The following is a 16240-nucleotide window of genomic DNA, read 5'->3' as shown; positions in this document are numbered from 1 at the left end:
GAGAATTGGAGCCTCTCAGAGTAGCGAGGCATGAGGGAGAAGGTCATACCTCACTATGACCAGAAGAGCTTCCCATAAAGGCCAGTCAGGGCCACACCCAAGACAGACTCCATAAAGAATAAACTGGCCTGCCTCTGTTTCCAAGCTGGCATTCCCACCCAACGCTGTCCCACGGCCGCTGGGGAAGGAGGTGGGATTGACAGCCCTGGAGTGCTCCATTTAGCCATAGAGGAGGCACGACATGGGAAGCAGCAGGGCAGACATCCCTACAGAACATTTACCAACCCTGACTAGGGAGCAACCATGTTCCGTCTCCAGGGTCTGTTCAGTCCTTGGTCTCACTCTCCTGAGGCTGCCAAGTGGGCCTAATTGCAAAGTGGGTAACTGGACTGAGAATTGTCCAGAGGACGATGAATTTCACACTCCTGAGCCAGGCCATTCCCCCACCCTGCAGGTGTCCTTGGACCGGGGTGAGGAGGGCTTTTGGGGCACTGGACAAGCATGGCTTTTTGTGGGCTGGGCTGTGGAGAGCAAAAGGGACCGGTACAGCAAGAGGTCCTGTGCCACTGAGGAATTGTTCCAGACCTCTGGCTGCTTCTCTGCTATCTCCCTCAGTCAGACCCAGACCAAAGCCAACACCAGGCTGTGCTATCTGAAGATCCGTTTGCCACCTCAGAAATGGAGAAGAATCACTGTGTAGACCCCTGGTGTCAATGCAGAATCAGTTCCTACAGAGCTTTGTACAGGTCAGTTTTAAAGGATTCATTATTTGGGTTTCCCCCTTTGCTGAGCATAACAGATATTACTCTTAGAAACATTCTGCTGATATCCACCTGAAACTTCTCCTTCATCTCAGGAGATCTGCATATTTAGGGATGCACACCCCTCTCCCCTCAGCAGTTCCATATGGACTTACCCCTGCAGCCCCAAACGGAACAATCAGAGGGAAACTTTGGAAGAACTTCAGTAGCAATGTATAGAGTTTCATGTCTCTTAAGTGACTTTCTGCCATGCAGGGGACAATATTGCCACACACCTACATTGATATTGATGGGTGGCAAATTTTAAACAGATAAAAGGAGATACTTTTTTCCCCCTAACTTTACTAATTTTATTAGCCTGTGGAACACACTGCCACCAGATGAAAAAGAAACCAAAAGCTTAACAGGACTGGAAAGAGGATTAGACATTTCTATGGAGATTGGAAACATCCACAAAAGCTATACAGAATAGAATAGAATAGAACCCACAGAGACATTAGATAGGGAATAAGGAGCAGAAGGGGAATAAACCTTTGTGTTAGGGCATTACTCAACTACTAGAGCCAGGAGGAAAATGCTTTCCCAAAACCCTCAAACATTTTGAAGTTATCAAAAATATTGCCCATCCTGAATCAGGATGAAGATTTTCCTGAATCAAAAATCTGAAAAAAACAATTCAGTTCAGCTCAATCAAAATGTTTCATTTCAATGTTGCCCATTTAAAAAACAACAATAACCTATAACTGCCATTTTGTCAAATAACTCCTGACCAGACTAACTGATGTGGGGGTGGGTGGGAGGTGTCTGGCAGAAACTTTCCCTGTGGTCATGCTATTACTGTCCACTTTAATGTTTCTTTCAGGTGTTTTGTGCTGGACACTCTCACGGTATGGCTACACATGATGATGGTTTAGTTGGGGATTGGCCCTGCTTTGAGCAGGGGGGTTGGACTAGATGACCTCCTGAGGTTCCTTCCAACCCTGATATTCTATGATTCGGTGATTCTATGATTCTATGGTACACTGTGGCTAAGAGCGAGCATTGCAGTCTGGGTAGACAAACTTGCTCGAGCTCTGCTCAAGCCAGCTTGCTAAAAGGAGCCACGTGACCTTGTGGCATGGGCAGTAGCACAGGCTAGCCACTTGAGTACTGAGCCAGGGGATCGGGCAGGCTTCTACCCAGGCGGTTGCCTGCACATGGTGCTATTTGTATCACACTAGCACAAGTCTGTCTACCTAGGCTGGGGGGAACACTCCAAGCTGCAATGTAGACATGCCCTCAGGGAGCTGATACTGGACTTGCTGACCGAATGGTCTGATCTAGTCTGGCAATTCCTATGTTCCCATTATTATTACAGTCTATTCTTGTTACTGCGCCATTGATGCTCACATTTACTCTGAGGAATGTACAATATAAATGTTCCTTCTTCGGGGAAATGTTGGCATGTCATGGGCTGGGTGGAGGAGCACATGGGAGGAAGAAACTTTTGTGTTCTTAAGTTGTTCTGCTTTGTTTTGTTTCCTTATTGCTATTTTAAATCTCCTATTGTCATTAATCCCCATTCCGCGTATTGTATCAAATGTCGCCAACCTGAGACATCAAGATTCTGCTTCTGAACACAAAGAAATGGTGTTTAAAGACCGATAAAACCAGACTAGCGACAGCAGCCAGGAACGCAGAGTGATCCACATTGTGGTTGCTTCTGTGACACTCTGCCTACAAGGTTCACTCCCACCCTCCCGTTGAGCTGACTTCAAAACCCTGTCCCAGTAATGTCAACCTCATGCCCTCCTCCGCCACCCCCTAGCCATGAAACATTTTATCAGAGCTGGTACCGAAATTCCCTCAGTCCCTAACCAGTAAACTCCGAGAGTCTAAACACGGGCCCTAGCATTAATCATCGGTAATAGAAACCAGAGCTGGCTCTTGTCCCCGCTGAGTCAACGCAACCTTTTAAAAACACATTGGGAAATATGCACATGGGCTGGGAACTGGGCATGAAAGAAATTCCAGGCAGGCTTCTTTTTTGTGCCGAAGGAATTTTGTAACCGGAAAAACATAAAGGGAGTAAAAATAGGAACAACAACAACAAAAAACTTCTAAAGATCTGCAAGGAAGAAAAAAAAATATCCAACCTTCTCTTCTCATTTCCTATACGTTACTCAAAGGGCAAGACATTTAATTGCTTCATTGTGGGCAGGACACGGGATTACTAGAGAAAAGTGACTCCTGTGTGGGTGGTGTCTCGATGAGTTAGTGACATGCTCAGCTCAGGGTCAGGAGATTTAGGCTTCAAATGATTTATTTGGGGCTAGACTGAGCCTTCAACCTTGAGCAAAAGGCTGATTCTTGGCTGCGCTGCCCTAGGAGGAACACTTCGAGAGAAATAATTCCAGCCCCCAGGATACATAACCTGCTACACCCCATTGCTGGGTGTTTGTTACGTCCCTTCTTATTCTAGCACCGGGGAGGTGGAGCCAAATTTCTACTCCACCTTGGCCCCGCCCACCAGCTCAGTGGGGAGTATTGGGTATGCCACACGCTGCTTTCTCCCTCCCATGATGTGTATGCTCCAGCTGCCATGCATGAAGGAGGGAGGCTTTATTCTCCCTGATACCCCTGAGCAGTTATGACTCCCTGATAAGTGTGTTGCAGGGGGCTGATCCGCTGTGGCTATGAGTCTGGTACAGCCCCGTTTAGAGAGATGTAGCTCGTGCGCTTTAGCTCTGAAGGTCCCTATTCAACCCCTGGTGTGTCAGCCAAGATGGTGGCCATCAGACATTAATGTTAAAGCCAGTCCCAAGGTGGTCCTGGCGTATTTTGATTCACCCATAACACCTGTCCTGAGCATGAGGCCTCAGCATGTTTCTTGTGACCGAAAAGTGTCCATTAAGAACGTTGTGCAGGATCAAAATCCAGGAAAACTCTCAACCACGCACCAAGAAATTCTCCTGTCTCCCCCTTCACTTTCACCTCCATCAACCTATGCCCTCGGGAAATGCCTGGGAAAGTAACCAGACCCTAACGGTTAGCAGCTATAAGGGCGGGCATTCCAAACTTGAAGACCTCTCTTGCTGGAAACATCCTGCCCCTCCCCTATCAACAAGGGGTGGAGGAGCTTGGAGTGGAACTGCTTGAAAATTGTCATTCAAAACTTTATTTCTTCAATAAAAAGTGGTGCTGAGATGTGTGCTAACGGGGGGCGGGATAAGTATCTAAGATGGACTGATTCCGGAGAGATTTACAGGCTTCTATTCAAATAACTCCACAGAACATCCAATGATTGCCGTTCGCTGGTGCTTTGGAGCCATGCCATGGATTGCTAGGGTAGGGATATCATCTCTAGAACAGTGTCAAAAACTGATAAATAAGTGATCATGTTGTATGACATTCCATAGGATTTTTCCACGAGGCTCAGGGGTCATTGGACCACTTCAAATGAAATAGCATGGCTTTCTCTCGAGATAAATAAAAAACCAGTAAGGGGGAGAAAAAGCATTCCTCCTTTGCTAAGGATTTTCCCACCAGAAAAAAAAATTTGGACACTTGCTAAAAATGTTAAAAATGTGATGACAATCCCAGCCCCGTTCCAGGCTCATGACATTCCCTGGAGGAATGTTCAACGCCGAGATCCTCTTAAACCGTCCCAGTTCTTAGGTCGTGCTGGAATGGCCCTGTAGGCAGATTTTTCCGCTTGTAGCAGGAAGGCTCTCACATAATTCCCCTTTCTCTCTGACATTACTATACTGCTAAAGCTGTTTAGATCAAAGGGGCTTAATGTCAAGCACCGATTTTTGAGGTCCAGAAAGGAATCAGACAGTTATAGATGGGGCAGAACCTGATCCTGTAGTTCGTACTCTGTCAACGGACCCACTGAGAACAATGGAAGCTTTTCCAGGGGCAGAATGTCAGGATTAGGCCCTATTTTTGCACGGGTGGATGCGAGTTCTAATGTGAGCTTCTGCGTTGGACAGGAACCAGGATGGCTATGACATAATTGCTTCTATTCTGAGAGCCCCGTCCTGACTGTTGAAATCAAAGACAACTGAATTTCATTGATTTCGCGGGGAGCGCGACTGAGCCCAGACCTGGGCAGAGAATCTGTGTTCCAAGGGCCTAGACTACAATCAAGCCACAACACAGGATCTTGTCACTTTATTTTGGAATAATTGCTGCACTTTGGAAGCCACTGATAATTCTGGGGGAAAAGTGATCTGTATTCTGGAATAGAGTGTCCACAGGGGTAGCTTGTTCCCGCAATAGCTATTCTGGTCAATTGCCCTGTGTAGACAAGTCCTAAAGTAACTATCTTGAAGGTGCAATGATAAAGGACGATGGATAGTTTTATGGTTCAAACACAGAAGTGGTGCAGCTTAGGTTCTGTTCCCAGCTTTGTGTCACTTGCATCCTCACTCTAGATCTTATTTTCTCTGCCAATAAAATGCCGATAATGATATTTACCTATCCATCGGGGGGGTTGAGAGGTTTAACTCCTTAAAGTGAGCAAAGTGCTTGGAGATGTAACTCCCGGAGCTCTGTTATCCCCCTTCATGAGCTGATTGCAAACAGAGAAGCCATCAAGGTGAAGCTATGTTGCCTGGAGCGCCCTAAGAAACAAGGGAAAGACAGAGGGAAATATATTGTTAAGTGGAAGAGGACCATTGTGGTAGGATAGTAACCACTGCCAAATGGTAAGAACTTTCTGCTTCTGTTGCTCCTGGTGTCTGAGAATCTCACCAGGCTGTGATGGAGCCCAGTTATTTAAGCTTTGCTGAAACCTCACCGAAGGGGGAAACTGAGGCACAGTGGGGGGAAATGACTTTGTCAAGGACACTCTGCAAGTCAGCGGCACAACTGGGAGTAGGAATCAGCTGTGCATGATCCCAGCTCTAGTCTTAATCCCCCAGACTGCACCCACACCTCAAAAAAAAAAAAAAAAGGGGGGGGGGAGATGAGACGAAAAAAATTCAGCCCCTCTTAGCTGAATGAATGAAATAATGGTGCAGAGACCAAAAATATGCTTCCTATGTGCAATGCTCACTGCATGTCCCAAGGTGCCTGGTAGGTTCTTGTCCGGTTGCTCCATGAGGAGCCGAAAGCAGGGGTTTGCTCACAATGCAGATCTCGCTGATTTACTTGCCCTGACACAAACAGCATTTGAGCTACCCCCTCCCTGGGAGCATAAAATCTTGAGATCGATAAGGATTGAATTTCATGTGTTCCAGCCAGCCTTATCTTTTAGTGGGGGCAATAACGAGGCTGGATGCCTCAGCCCTGGGATTCTGACACTGACGCAGCCACTGGGGTAACCTGACACTCAGAGGCTGGGCATTAAACGTTGCCAAATAATAATCAAGAGGGGCCGGACCGAGGCTTTCCATGAGAATTCCCCTCCCCTTCATTCACCTCGTGGCCTCTCCTCTTGGCCTCTTGCCATGGGCAAGGCCAAGAACCATTTCCCCCTTCTGTCATAGGAAACTTTTTTTTTGTGAATGGAGCTAAAGCCTTGCTAGTAAGGACAAGAATACAGGCTGCCATCACCCAGCAGGGGAGATCCTTTCAGAAACTTATTTCCATCTTGTTCGGGGATCAATCTGAACGGGAAATCAACCTCCCTTGAGGTTCAAAGAAGTCCAGTTAATTCCCTACCAGCTACCCCACCCGTCTTTTCTGCTCTCACAGATATGTGGCTGCCAATAATCCTGGAACCGTTACAATTCCTTCTGTACTCCACTGACTGAATAACGTCAAACAGAGGCTATGTCCACACTCGGATCTGGAGATGTGATTCCCAGCTTGTGTAGGTGTAATGACACTAGCCACCCTGAATATTTACCCATAGCATGTGGGCAGGTTTGTAGTCAAGGCCACTACTCCCTGCCATCAATTGATGCTGCCAGTGCTACTGTGACTATACTACTGTTTTTAACATGCTAACTCAATGAGATCTAGTATGTCTCCTCCAGCTGGGAACCACGCACCCAGCTCCGTAGTCCACAACTCCTCCCTCCCTTCAGGACAGGTGGAACGGCATGACGGCATTCACCCACCATCAGTGGACAGACCTGACTTTCCTGATGGTCCCTTGAACATAATTCAGCTACCACTGGGGCATCTGCACTTCCAGCAGCAGGACACTGGCTACTCTATCAGTGGGTGCAACTAAAAAAATGAACCTTTGCAGCAGATTGTTAGCTGTATTTGCAGTATTTGTTATAACCTGAACAGGACATACCCCAAATCCGATGAGACATTTAAGAGCTGAGGGTGGCAGTTGTCCTGGCTTTGATGACACTTTGTCTCCTGTATACTATGAAACTGTACGCTACAAAGGTGAAATTCATAACAGAAGGAAACAGAGGTCAGAAAAGATCAAAACAATCCCCAATCTATCTCGTAACCTTCCCCACTGTTCCTCACATATGGAGGAAGAGGAGGGGACAAAAAACAGATTTGCATGAGATTACACTGCTCTACAGCCAAAATGCTTCTGAAATAAATGTAGTCAAACTTTACTAATTCTGGGTCACTGAGAACGAAAATGATGCTTAAAATTGTTGATTGGCTCTAGTTTTCAAGATATGCTATTAGGTCAGTATATGCGACCCTTGACTTGGGAATGGCGGAGGATAAGTGACTTATAAAGGGAAGGGATCTCAATTTAAACCAGAAATGACTAAAATACATGTTTGACTGGATCTATGAATAAATCTATGACTGGGTTTGGACAGTACTTGCTTTTTAGGCAAAACAATGAATGATGCAATCTGGTATTGAGTCATACATGATATGTATTGCATCATGTTATTCCTAGAAGTCATGGATGATGCAATCATAACAAAACTTACATCACTCTGCTGAACAAATTGCCCTATATCAGCTCTAGAAATCATACAGTGTCGTGCTCTCTTATTTGTCAGTGTTTGATTTTGCAAAGGGACACATTTCTGTTTAGCCAAAGTGAGCAGAGATGCCTCGTACTTGTGTGAACAGTGCAGATAACTTCTGCTATGTTTGTGGTGAAGTGACTTTTGCATCACAAAAGCGCAGTATAACCACTATGGTTAAGAAAGCCTATCACCTTTATTTTGGCTGCAAAATTGGAGATCAGGACAAGAGGTGGGCCCCACACATATGCTGCAACACTTGTGCAACAAATCTTCGCCAGTGGTTGAACAGGAAAAGGAAATCTATGCCTTTTGCAGTGCCAATGATTTGGAGAGAGCCAACAGATCATACCAGCAATTGTTACTTCTGCATGGTGCCTCCAGTTGGGAATACAAGAGACAAGCCAAGAAGCGCCGAGTAGACACTGAATAGGACTAAACTATGTACATAATAGTTTTTTGCCTTTTGTTTCATAATAAATTGTATTTATATAACCCTTTTGCTGATTTTTAAAGTGTTACATAAACAGGACAGGTGAAATATTATCATGTAAAGCAACCATAAACACATGAAAAGACCTAGGTTTACAATTTATGATTAAAACTCCTCTATCTACACAATATACATAGACATAAAATGTAAAAACTTAAATATCTTAGAAACAGTAGCCAATCAGTTGTTTTAATTGTCATATTTGAATTCAGCACATCAAAATACATAATAAATAGCACATTTTATCTCTGAAGCAGATTACTTCTCAAAAATTGTAGACCAGTGTTATTAAGGTTTTTTGAAGGTGCTCATGTACTATTATTTAGTTGTATTGCAGTTGCGTCTTGGAACCCCAGTCATGGATGGTGCTAGTCTCTGTCCCAACACAGGCCAAAAAGATGGTCCCTTCCCCTATACTATGGTGACAACTGAGATATTAAATCCTAGCCAAATAGATAGCAAGGTAGAGAGAGAGAGACACAGCAATCTACAATACTACACAGGCAGAATAGAGCTTCGGTGGAGACTCAGAGCTCTGATTTTCCTGATGTTTGAAAATGTCATTCCCAAAGTTGTTGCATGCCTGTTACTCTCCTGCATTCAAGATCAAACCAGGCCTCTGTTTTTGCAGCAGCATCCACAGGCACTGATACATAGGTTCAAATTTTCAAGTAGTTTGTAATGTTGGGTGCCTCCGTTATTAGGTGATTGACCTAAGACAGATTAAAGGAGCCTTATTTTCGGAAAATGCCAACCACCTGCCCTCTGGAAATTAGGCTCCTTTAAGGTGTGTCACGTCAGGGATCCAAAAATGTAGGCATCCTAGCTCAGTGGTCGCTGTTGAAACTGTGAGCCATGTGACTTACATTGTGTGTGCAGAAACAGAACCCATCTCCTGAAGACCTGACCCTTAACATGGAACACTAAGAAAAGCTTCTTTTGGGGTGTCATTCGCCCTGGGCAGAAGGCTTATTCATTGCTATGGTCCTATTATTTCGAAGGCCTAGCCGAGCCTTATTGGTACTTAAGCCTTTTCACTGGCCCACTGCCCAGAGTGTATTCCCGCCCCTTTAGGAACCAAGGTCCTAACGTACATCAGCCCCCAGCCATTGAAACATCCCAAACCAACGGAAATCAGATATGAATGAGCTTTCTGGTCAGACAGCCGGGCAAGGAGGCATCCCACTGGTACATTCCTGCCTCTGCTTCTCCACACACATTAAATTGGTTTCTCTGGGATTTCAGCTGCTCTCAGGGCTTGGTTTTAGCTCTTATCAAAGAGACTTTCCACCCTGCTCCCCCTGCCCCAAACAACCAGATAGCCAGTTGCCACTCTGTTTTCCTGAACCTGGGGGCAGCTCTGAAGGGAACTATTTTTCACTGTAATCGTCGCTTGCAACATTCTTGTTCCAAACCAAATGGAAAGTCTTTGGCAATAATGCAGGGACATCCAAGGGTTTTGTTATTAATCAGGGGGAAGCATTGGAAAAACACACTGGTTGCCCAGACTGTTGAAACCTGCATCCCCCTCCTTCCCCAACCCATTATCTGAGCAACAAGAGCAGTTTAGATAACATAAATCCATCCCGCTTTCACTTTAATTATCCCCCTGGGATTCATACATCACTGCAGGGCTAGTACACGACCTTCCCTTTGGAGATCAGGAGATTCCCTCTGGCTCTTTGAAATCCCATTGGAAGCGCTGACACTTGGCATAGGTTGGTTCTTACCCGGGGGGGGGAGAAGGCTGGCTTTGCTTTTAAATCTAATCTCTCATTTCAGCTGTTCCACTCATGTGAAACTCCGGAGGTTTCAATTCCCCCTCCTGGACCTCTCACAGCCACATGGAAAATGCACTGGGAGAGCTCTCAGCAGAGTGACCCGGCTCCCGGGTTGGCTGAGTTGACTCACTGCCAGTGGTGAGGATGTTGTGCTTTTGTGTTTGTGAGGTTTTCCACCAGTGGAGAAACAGAACTAAAGCGATCTGGGATCTGGAGGGTCAAGGAGCTGAAGATTTGACTCTAGATGAAAAAATATCGCTCCGTGTTTCTGTTTGGGGATATTTGCAGGATGGCCACTGTCTTGGCCAACGCACCCGGGATTGAAACAGAGACTTCCAGGGCTAAAAGCATGAGCTACTCCAGCTTGCGCTCCATATCTAAGGCTCTTCAGCTGGGATGGTAACAGACTCATATCCTCTGTGGATCAGGCACAGTGGGGAACACACACAGAGCAGTGGGTTACTCACAGCACAAATCTGCTCTACTCTTTATTATTTTCATTGCAATAATGACTAGAGCAGGCCCCCAATTTCCTAGGTGTGGATCATATATGATTATAGACAGTCTCTGGCTCAAAGAGCTTATAACGTAAATAGACAAGATGGACCAAGGAAGGATTGTTATGCTCCTTTTACAGGGGGGAGAACGGAGGCAAAGAGAGATTAAATGCTTTGCCCGAGATCACATAGGCATCCCAGAGTATAACCATTAGCCTATCCTTGCTCTCCACTCTAACTAAGAGCTAAGCAGCAAACTATGAAGATTCAGCTGTGGTTAGTACTTGGACTTGAGGCTTCCGAAGATGACCTAGGTGCTGTAGGAATGTGGTGCAGATGATTGTGTGTGTGTCTTCCTGCCAGAACCTTATTGAACCCATAGTTATGGGGCAGTGTCCTGCTAGATGAGTCACCTTTTGGGGACTTCTTTCAGGAACACGAGTGTTAGTCCTGGCCTGATCACGTTCCAGCATTGGCTGCTCCATTCCTCTTCCTTAAACCCCACCGTAGTTTCAGAGAGCTATGGCATTTTTCTTCACTTCCTGCCCTAAACTGCCGGGCAGTGTTAAGCAACAGCTGCTGTAGTTATTTCAGCAGGGTGGTCCAGCGGATAGGACATCACACTGGAAATAGAGAGCCCTAGAGTCTATTTATTGTTGAGCTCCTGGATGACCTTCTGCAAGTCACTTCCCTGCTCTGTGCCTCAGTTTCCACATCTCTAAAATGGGGGTAGCAATATTGCCCCTCCCCCCGCCCTTTGTAAAGTGCTTTGAGCTGTATGGATGACCAGTGCAATAGAAGAGCTCAGAAGAATGATCATGAAGAGGCTGCGCTGTGTGTTCTTCCACCCAGCCAGACCTTGGTGCTTGTGGCGATTGGAGGGAAGGGGTTATATTTGTAATGCTCCCATCCCGATGGTCCCAGAGATGATGATCCTTACAGTCTGAATTTCCTGAATCCAATGCATGAGCCTTCAAGCCTGCAGAGGAGTTGCCTCCCTGTTTGGTAGAGGGCTTCTCTCCCTGCTTCGCAGCTTTGTGCGGCTGGGAAGGGCAGCGCTGGTATTTTTAGCTGCTGTAGCCCTTGGTCAGCTAGTCTAATCAGCAAGCTGCCATCCCATGTCAAAAAATCACAGTGACAATGCATCTTACTCGGGGTCATTTCCTTCAGGGCAGACTCCTGCTGGCCACTGCAACACAGAGCTTCTGTTTAACATCTGTTACTACTTCTTCCCTGGCCTTCTGGGTCACTGACTCTGCCCAGCAACCTCGCCTTTCACCTCCTCTCACTCAGCCGGGGCAGGCTAGAGAAATCTGCCTCTCCCTCCCCCAGATCTTTGGGGCACTCCCACAGCTCCTGGATTCCCAGGTCATTCCATAAGTTAAGCCTGGCACACAGGCTTCCTCCAAGCAGCCTTATCTCCCCTGCACAGAGAGGTCATCCTTCCAGCTCACATTTACCCATGGTGGCCTTTGACCCCCTCCCCCCAGCAATGTCAGACAAACCTACCTAGCTAAAAGAAGCCAATCGCTAGAAGCAATAGCCCCAATTCATGTTTGGCGGAACTCCACTCAAGTCAATGGCATGAATTGAGTCCATTGTGTTCATAGATTTTTCTCATTGATAGGGCAAAGGATATGAAGCTTTATCTTCTTTTCAAACTGTATGTATGTGTGTGTTAGTGTCAGCATTATGAGTGGTTAAGGCACAGCCTAGCACCCAGGAGACTGAAGTTCAAGCCCTTGCTTTGCTACAGACTCCCTGTATGATCTTGGGTAAGTTCCTTTGTGCCTCGGTTCCACATCTGTAAAATGGGTATAATAGTTCAACCTACCAACGTGCTGTGAGGATGTGTGTGTTAAAAGTGGTGAGGTACTCAGGTGCTATGATAATAAACCCAGTATCAGTGCCTGGGAGCGATGGAGAGTCTTGTTATCCGTGTAAACATCCAATCCCTTTTGGAATCTTGGCTTCACCAACATCCTGTGCCACTGAGTTTCACTGCAGCCGGCTGATCTCTCAATAGCTTTGCTCACTTTGCTTCGTCCTGATGCTCTTCTTTAGAGAGATCCACTACAGCAGTACTAACAGCCTACTCAGCTTATTGATGCCGGATCTTGACACATGTTTCTCTCTCTCTCACTCAGGGTTTTATACGGCCACCCTTCACCATAGTATCTGCCGCGTAAATTCTATAGCAATAGTGAAGACCCTGTTCAACTTCTAGGAGTATCTGGTACTTTTCCTATTTCCCTACTGTGGTAGAGGTTTAGGGGTGGATATATATCTTTATATATTTCTCTATATATAGATATATAGATATATAAATTTCTCTTTTGGGGTGTTTACTGTGTAGAAAGGGTGTCATTGCTGAGACCATCACAAGTAAGGACCATCACAAACGTCACCACTTTTTCTTACAAGGGAAAGGCACTTTTCTTTTCTATTTTTTGTAATATTTATAATTGTTGTTGTTTTTTCCAAATACAACAAATATGCCAGATTCCTCCTCATACACAAAGTATGTACAGAGGGTTAGGATAAAGGGAGGAGAGCGGAAGTGACATGTCTGTCTTCAGGGTCTATATTAATTACAGATCTCTACAAAGCCAATCCAAATTGCTTTGAATTTTTGGTATGCAGTGTTGTTGTAACCGTGTTGGTCCCAGGGTATTACAGAGACAACATGGGTGAGGTAAAGCCTTTTATTGGACCAACTTCTGTTGGTGAAAGAGACAAGCTTTCAAGCTACACAGAGCTCTTCTTCAGGTCGAAAGCTTGTCTCTCTCACCAACAGAAGTTGGTCCAATAAAAGATATTACCTCCCGCACCTTGTCTCTCTTGAATTTTTTGGGCATTCCTCTTCTGTGGAATTGCCAGTCGTTCACTAGCTCTGAGGTGAGTCATGTCACTGAGCCGGGCATCAATGTTTGGTGGAGATCGACTTTGCCTTTTTTGCAGAATTAATTTTTTAGTGACCAGAGCTGCATATTGGAATCAGGCCGTGTTGTTACAAGGTAACCTCCAGGTGTCAGGAGTATATATGAGGATGAAATTTAAGGGGGAAGGCTCCAACTTAGCATCCTATATCAAATTGGCCCTTTGACCCACATCATACAGAAATTCTTCATACAGGACACTGCCGAAACATATGAGCTAACAGTGGTCTGCATTCATAAGGCCCATTACCAATAGTCTATGTGGGGACATGTATATTCGAAAAAGTGTCTTTTGATGAATAAGCCATAGTCTCAAGTCTATAGTTGCTTTTCTTTAATATTACATATTATTGTATTCCATTGGGTCAGTGATAGTTGTGTATCCAAATCTCTATTCTAAGCAACCCTCAAATTATCAATCTTTGGCTGAGAGTTTTGGGACAGAAAATTGTATAATGTAACCACTGGCTTGTTTCTTTGATTTTGCCCTCGCTAATATAAACACAGAGCAACAGGTGTACTTACAAAAACAAAACAAAACAAACAATAAAAAACCCTACCAAAACAAAACCCTTCACTGCAGATGCTTCTCCCACATGGCAGATGTGTAGTCACGTTGCTTACTACGCTTCTAGTAAGTGCTACAGTTCTGAGATACTACAGTTCTGAGCGCCATATACAAATCTATATAGAATCGAATAGCGTCATTCTTATGGTGGGAAGGCCTTTCTGAAGAGGTGATCCACTGGAGGGATCCACTTTAGAGTGATCCATTGGATAGATCTAGCCCTTGTAAAATATTTCTGGTGAAATATCATCTGTATGCCTCGTTGGCTAATGCAGCTGGTTAAGACATGAAGTATGGGCAGGGAAGAGTCATATGGGCTTCTCCCAATTGCCAATGCCACTCTGCCAATGCACCTCAAACACCATGCACAACAATCTTTCCAGTCTTGGAGCTCTGTTGTGTTAGTGGCTATCAACCAAGCACAAACGGTGAGGTAGTTTTGTGCGACATTCGTTCATTTGGGTGAACCCATCTGTCCACTAGCCCCATTGGCTTCAAGGTAAAGTTAAGCCCGTGCCTTAGTGTTTGCAAGTTGGGGGCCGTGATTTCTCCCAAGAAATCACAGATTTATCAACAGAATTTCTACCAACATCCATTTGTGTGTGTATATATACACACTTGCTCCTAGGGAAATGACACACTTGTTCCCAAGTGCACTTAACAAACACACAAACAGTTTCAGACACAGAGGAGTTGAATACCCTCTCACATCAGTTTTATACCAACATAACTCCACTGACTTCAACTGTAATGCCTGATTTTTTCCTGGATCAGGGCTTGTTCCAGTGTCCATTGAATTCAATGGGACTATTCACCTGCTTCACATTAAGTACATGACCTGATTAAGAACCAAGGTCGGATTCTAAGGAGTTAGGCAGTCAACTTCAACTGAATGTTAATGGAATTTGGCCAACTAATTCCATTAGGCTGCCTTGAAAATCCCAATTTAATTTTTTTGCGGCCACGAGACTGTAGTGCTCAGCATGGGAGCTGGTAAAAAATTTGCTGCTGAAATTTTTTGTGCAACAAAAAAATGGGGGTTTTGACTAAATAAACATTTCTGTGGACAACTGTCTTCAAAAAATTCCTGTCTCTTCCCCCCACCCCACTTGTACTCAGCACTTTGCCGAATTAAACTCTATCTGACCACAACAGCTCGCTACCCTACCTAGGTTCTCTCTCACCATGCCCTCACCTGAGCATCTGGCAGCTCAGAAACATGAGAGCCTGCAGCAGCCTTCAGAACTGACAGTGCCCTGGAGTTCACTTCAGTGGCTTTGACAGGAAGATGAGGCATCATGTTAAAAAATCAAGAGCATGGTTTTAATTTTCCTCTAGATCCATTAAAAAAAAAAGAAAAGAAAAGAGAGGAGATTTATGGCCCCCACTTCTCCTCGAGGTTTATAAATAGCATTTATCAGGTGTCGGGCACATGGTGGCTTTTGAGGAGTGCCAAAGCGTGATCAAAAGCAATGCTCCAACCCTCTCTCCTTTCAACATGTCTAATCTTCTGATTCGATCTATAAATGGACACATTAACCTCTCCGGTTCAAACTGGAGATTCATTTTGGGATTTCACTGTCTGAAGCCCTTGAAACGAACCCCCAGCTTCTGTATGCCAGGCCTGACTCCCTCCTCTTTGATGTTTTTTTTCCCTTCCCTCCCAGGCTCAGATTATCACATTACTAGAACAGAGAGGAGGGATATGTCTAGATTTCCATTAGACTCAGGAGGAAAGAACCCCCATTCCAAAGGGGCTTTATAGAGTTCATTCATTACATGGTTGCTTGGGAGGGGGGGGAGCAGGGTGAAATAAGGCAGACAGGATCTCATCTTGAGAAAGGATTGTTTTAAAAAAAATATATATGTATTTCAATACGCTGTTACAAATTCTAGATACAGGATTAGCATATTGACCAGTCACTGAACATAGGCAGAGACAAATGCATATGTGGAAAACAAAACATTCCTTCTCTTCTATAAAATACTTAATCAAAAATAAACATTGCAAGGACAGAATTATACAATAAGGAAGAGATGAAGAGACATCACACACAATGCCCCCCCCCCAAGTAATAAACCTGCACAACATTGTTTGAAGCATTCATCCAGTTTGATTCCTCATTAAGCTGGCTGAATATATTTTTAATTAAATTTGACCATATTTGGGAAAGTATCTTAATTTTCTATAATTTTCCTTTTGCCAGTGAATTTTTTATTTCATTTTTTTTGTTTGTTTCTCTCTTTGGTTCTCATTTCTCATTTTCCATTTTAAATGTTATTTTCCCCCCTCATTTTTTTTCTCTGTACTGGT

This window comes from Chrysemys picta, chromosome 16, assembly GCF_011386835.1.
Source record: "Chrysemys picta bellii isolate R12L10 chromosome 16, ASM1138683v2, whole genome shotgun sequence".
Classification (NCBI taxonomy): domain Eukaryota; kingdom Metazoa; phylum Chordata; order Testudines; family Emydidae; genus Chrysemys; species Chrysemys picta.
The sequence above is the reverse complement of the archived record's forward strand: the minus strand, read 5'-3'. Positions refer to the sequence as shown.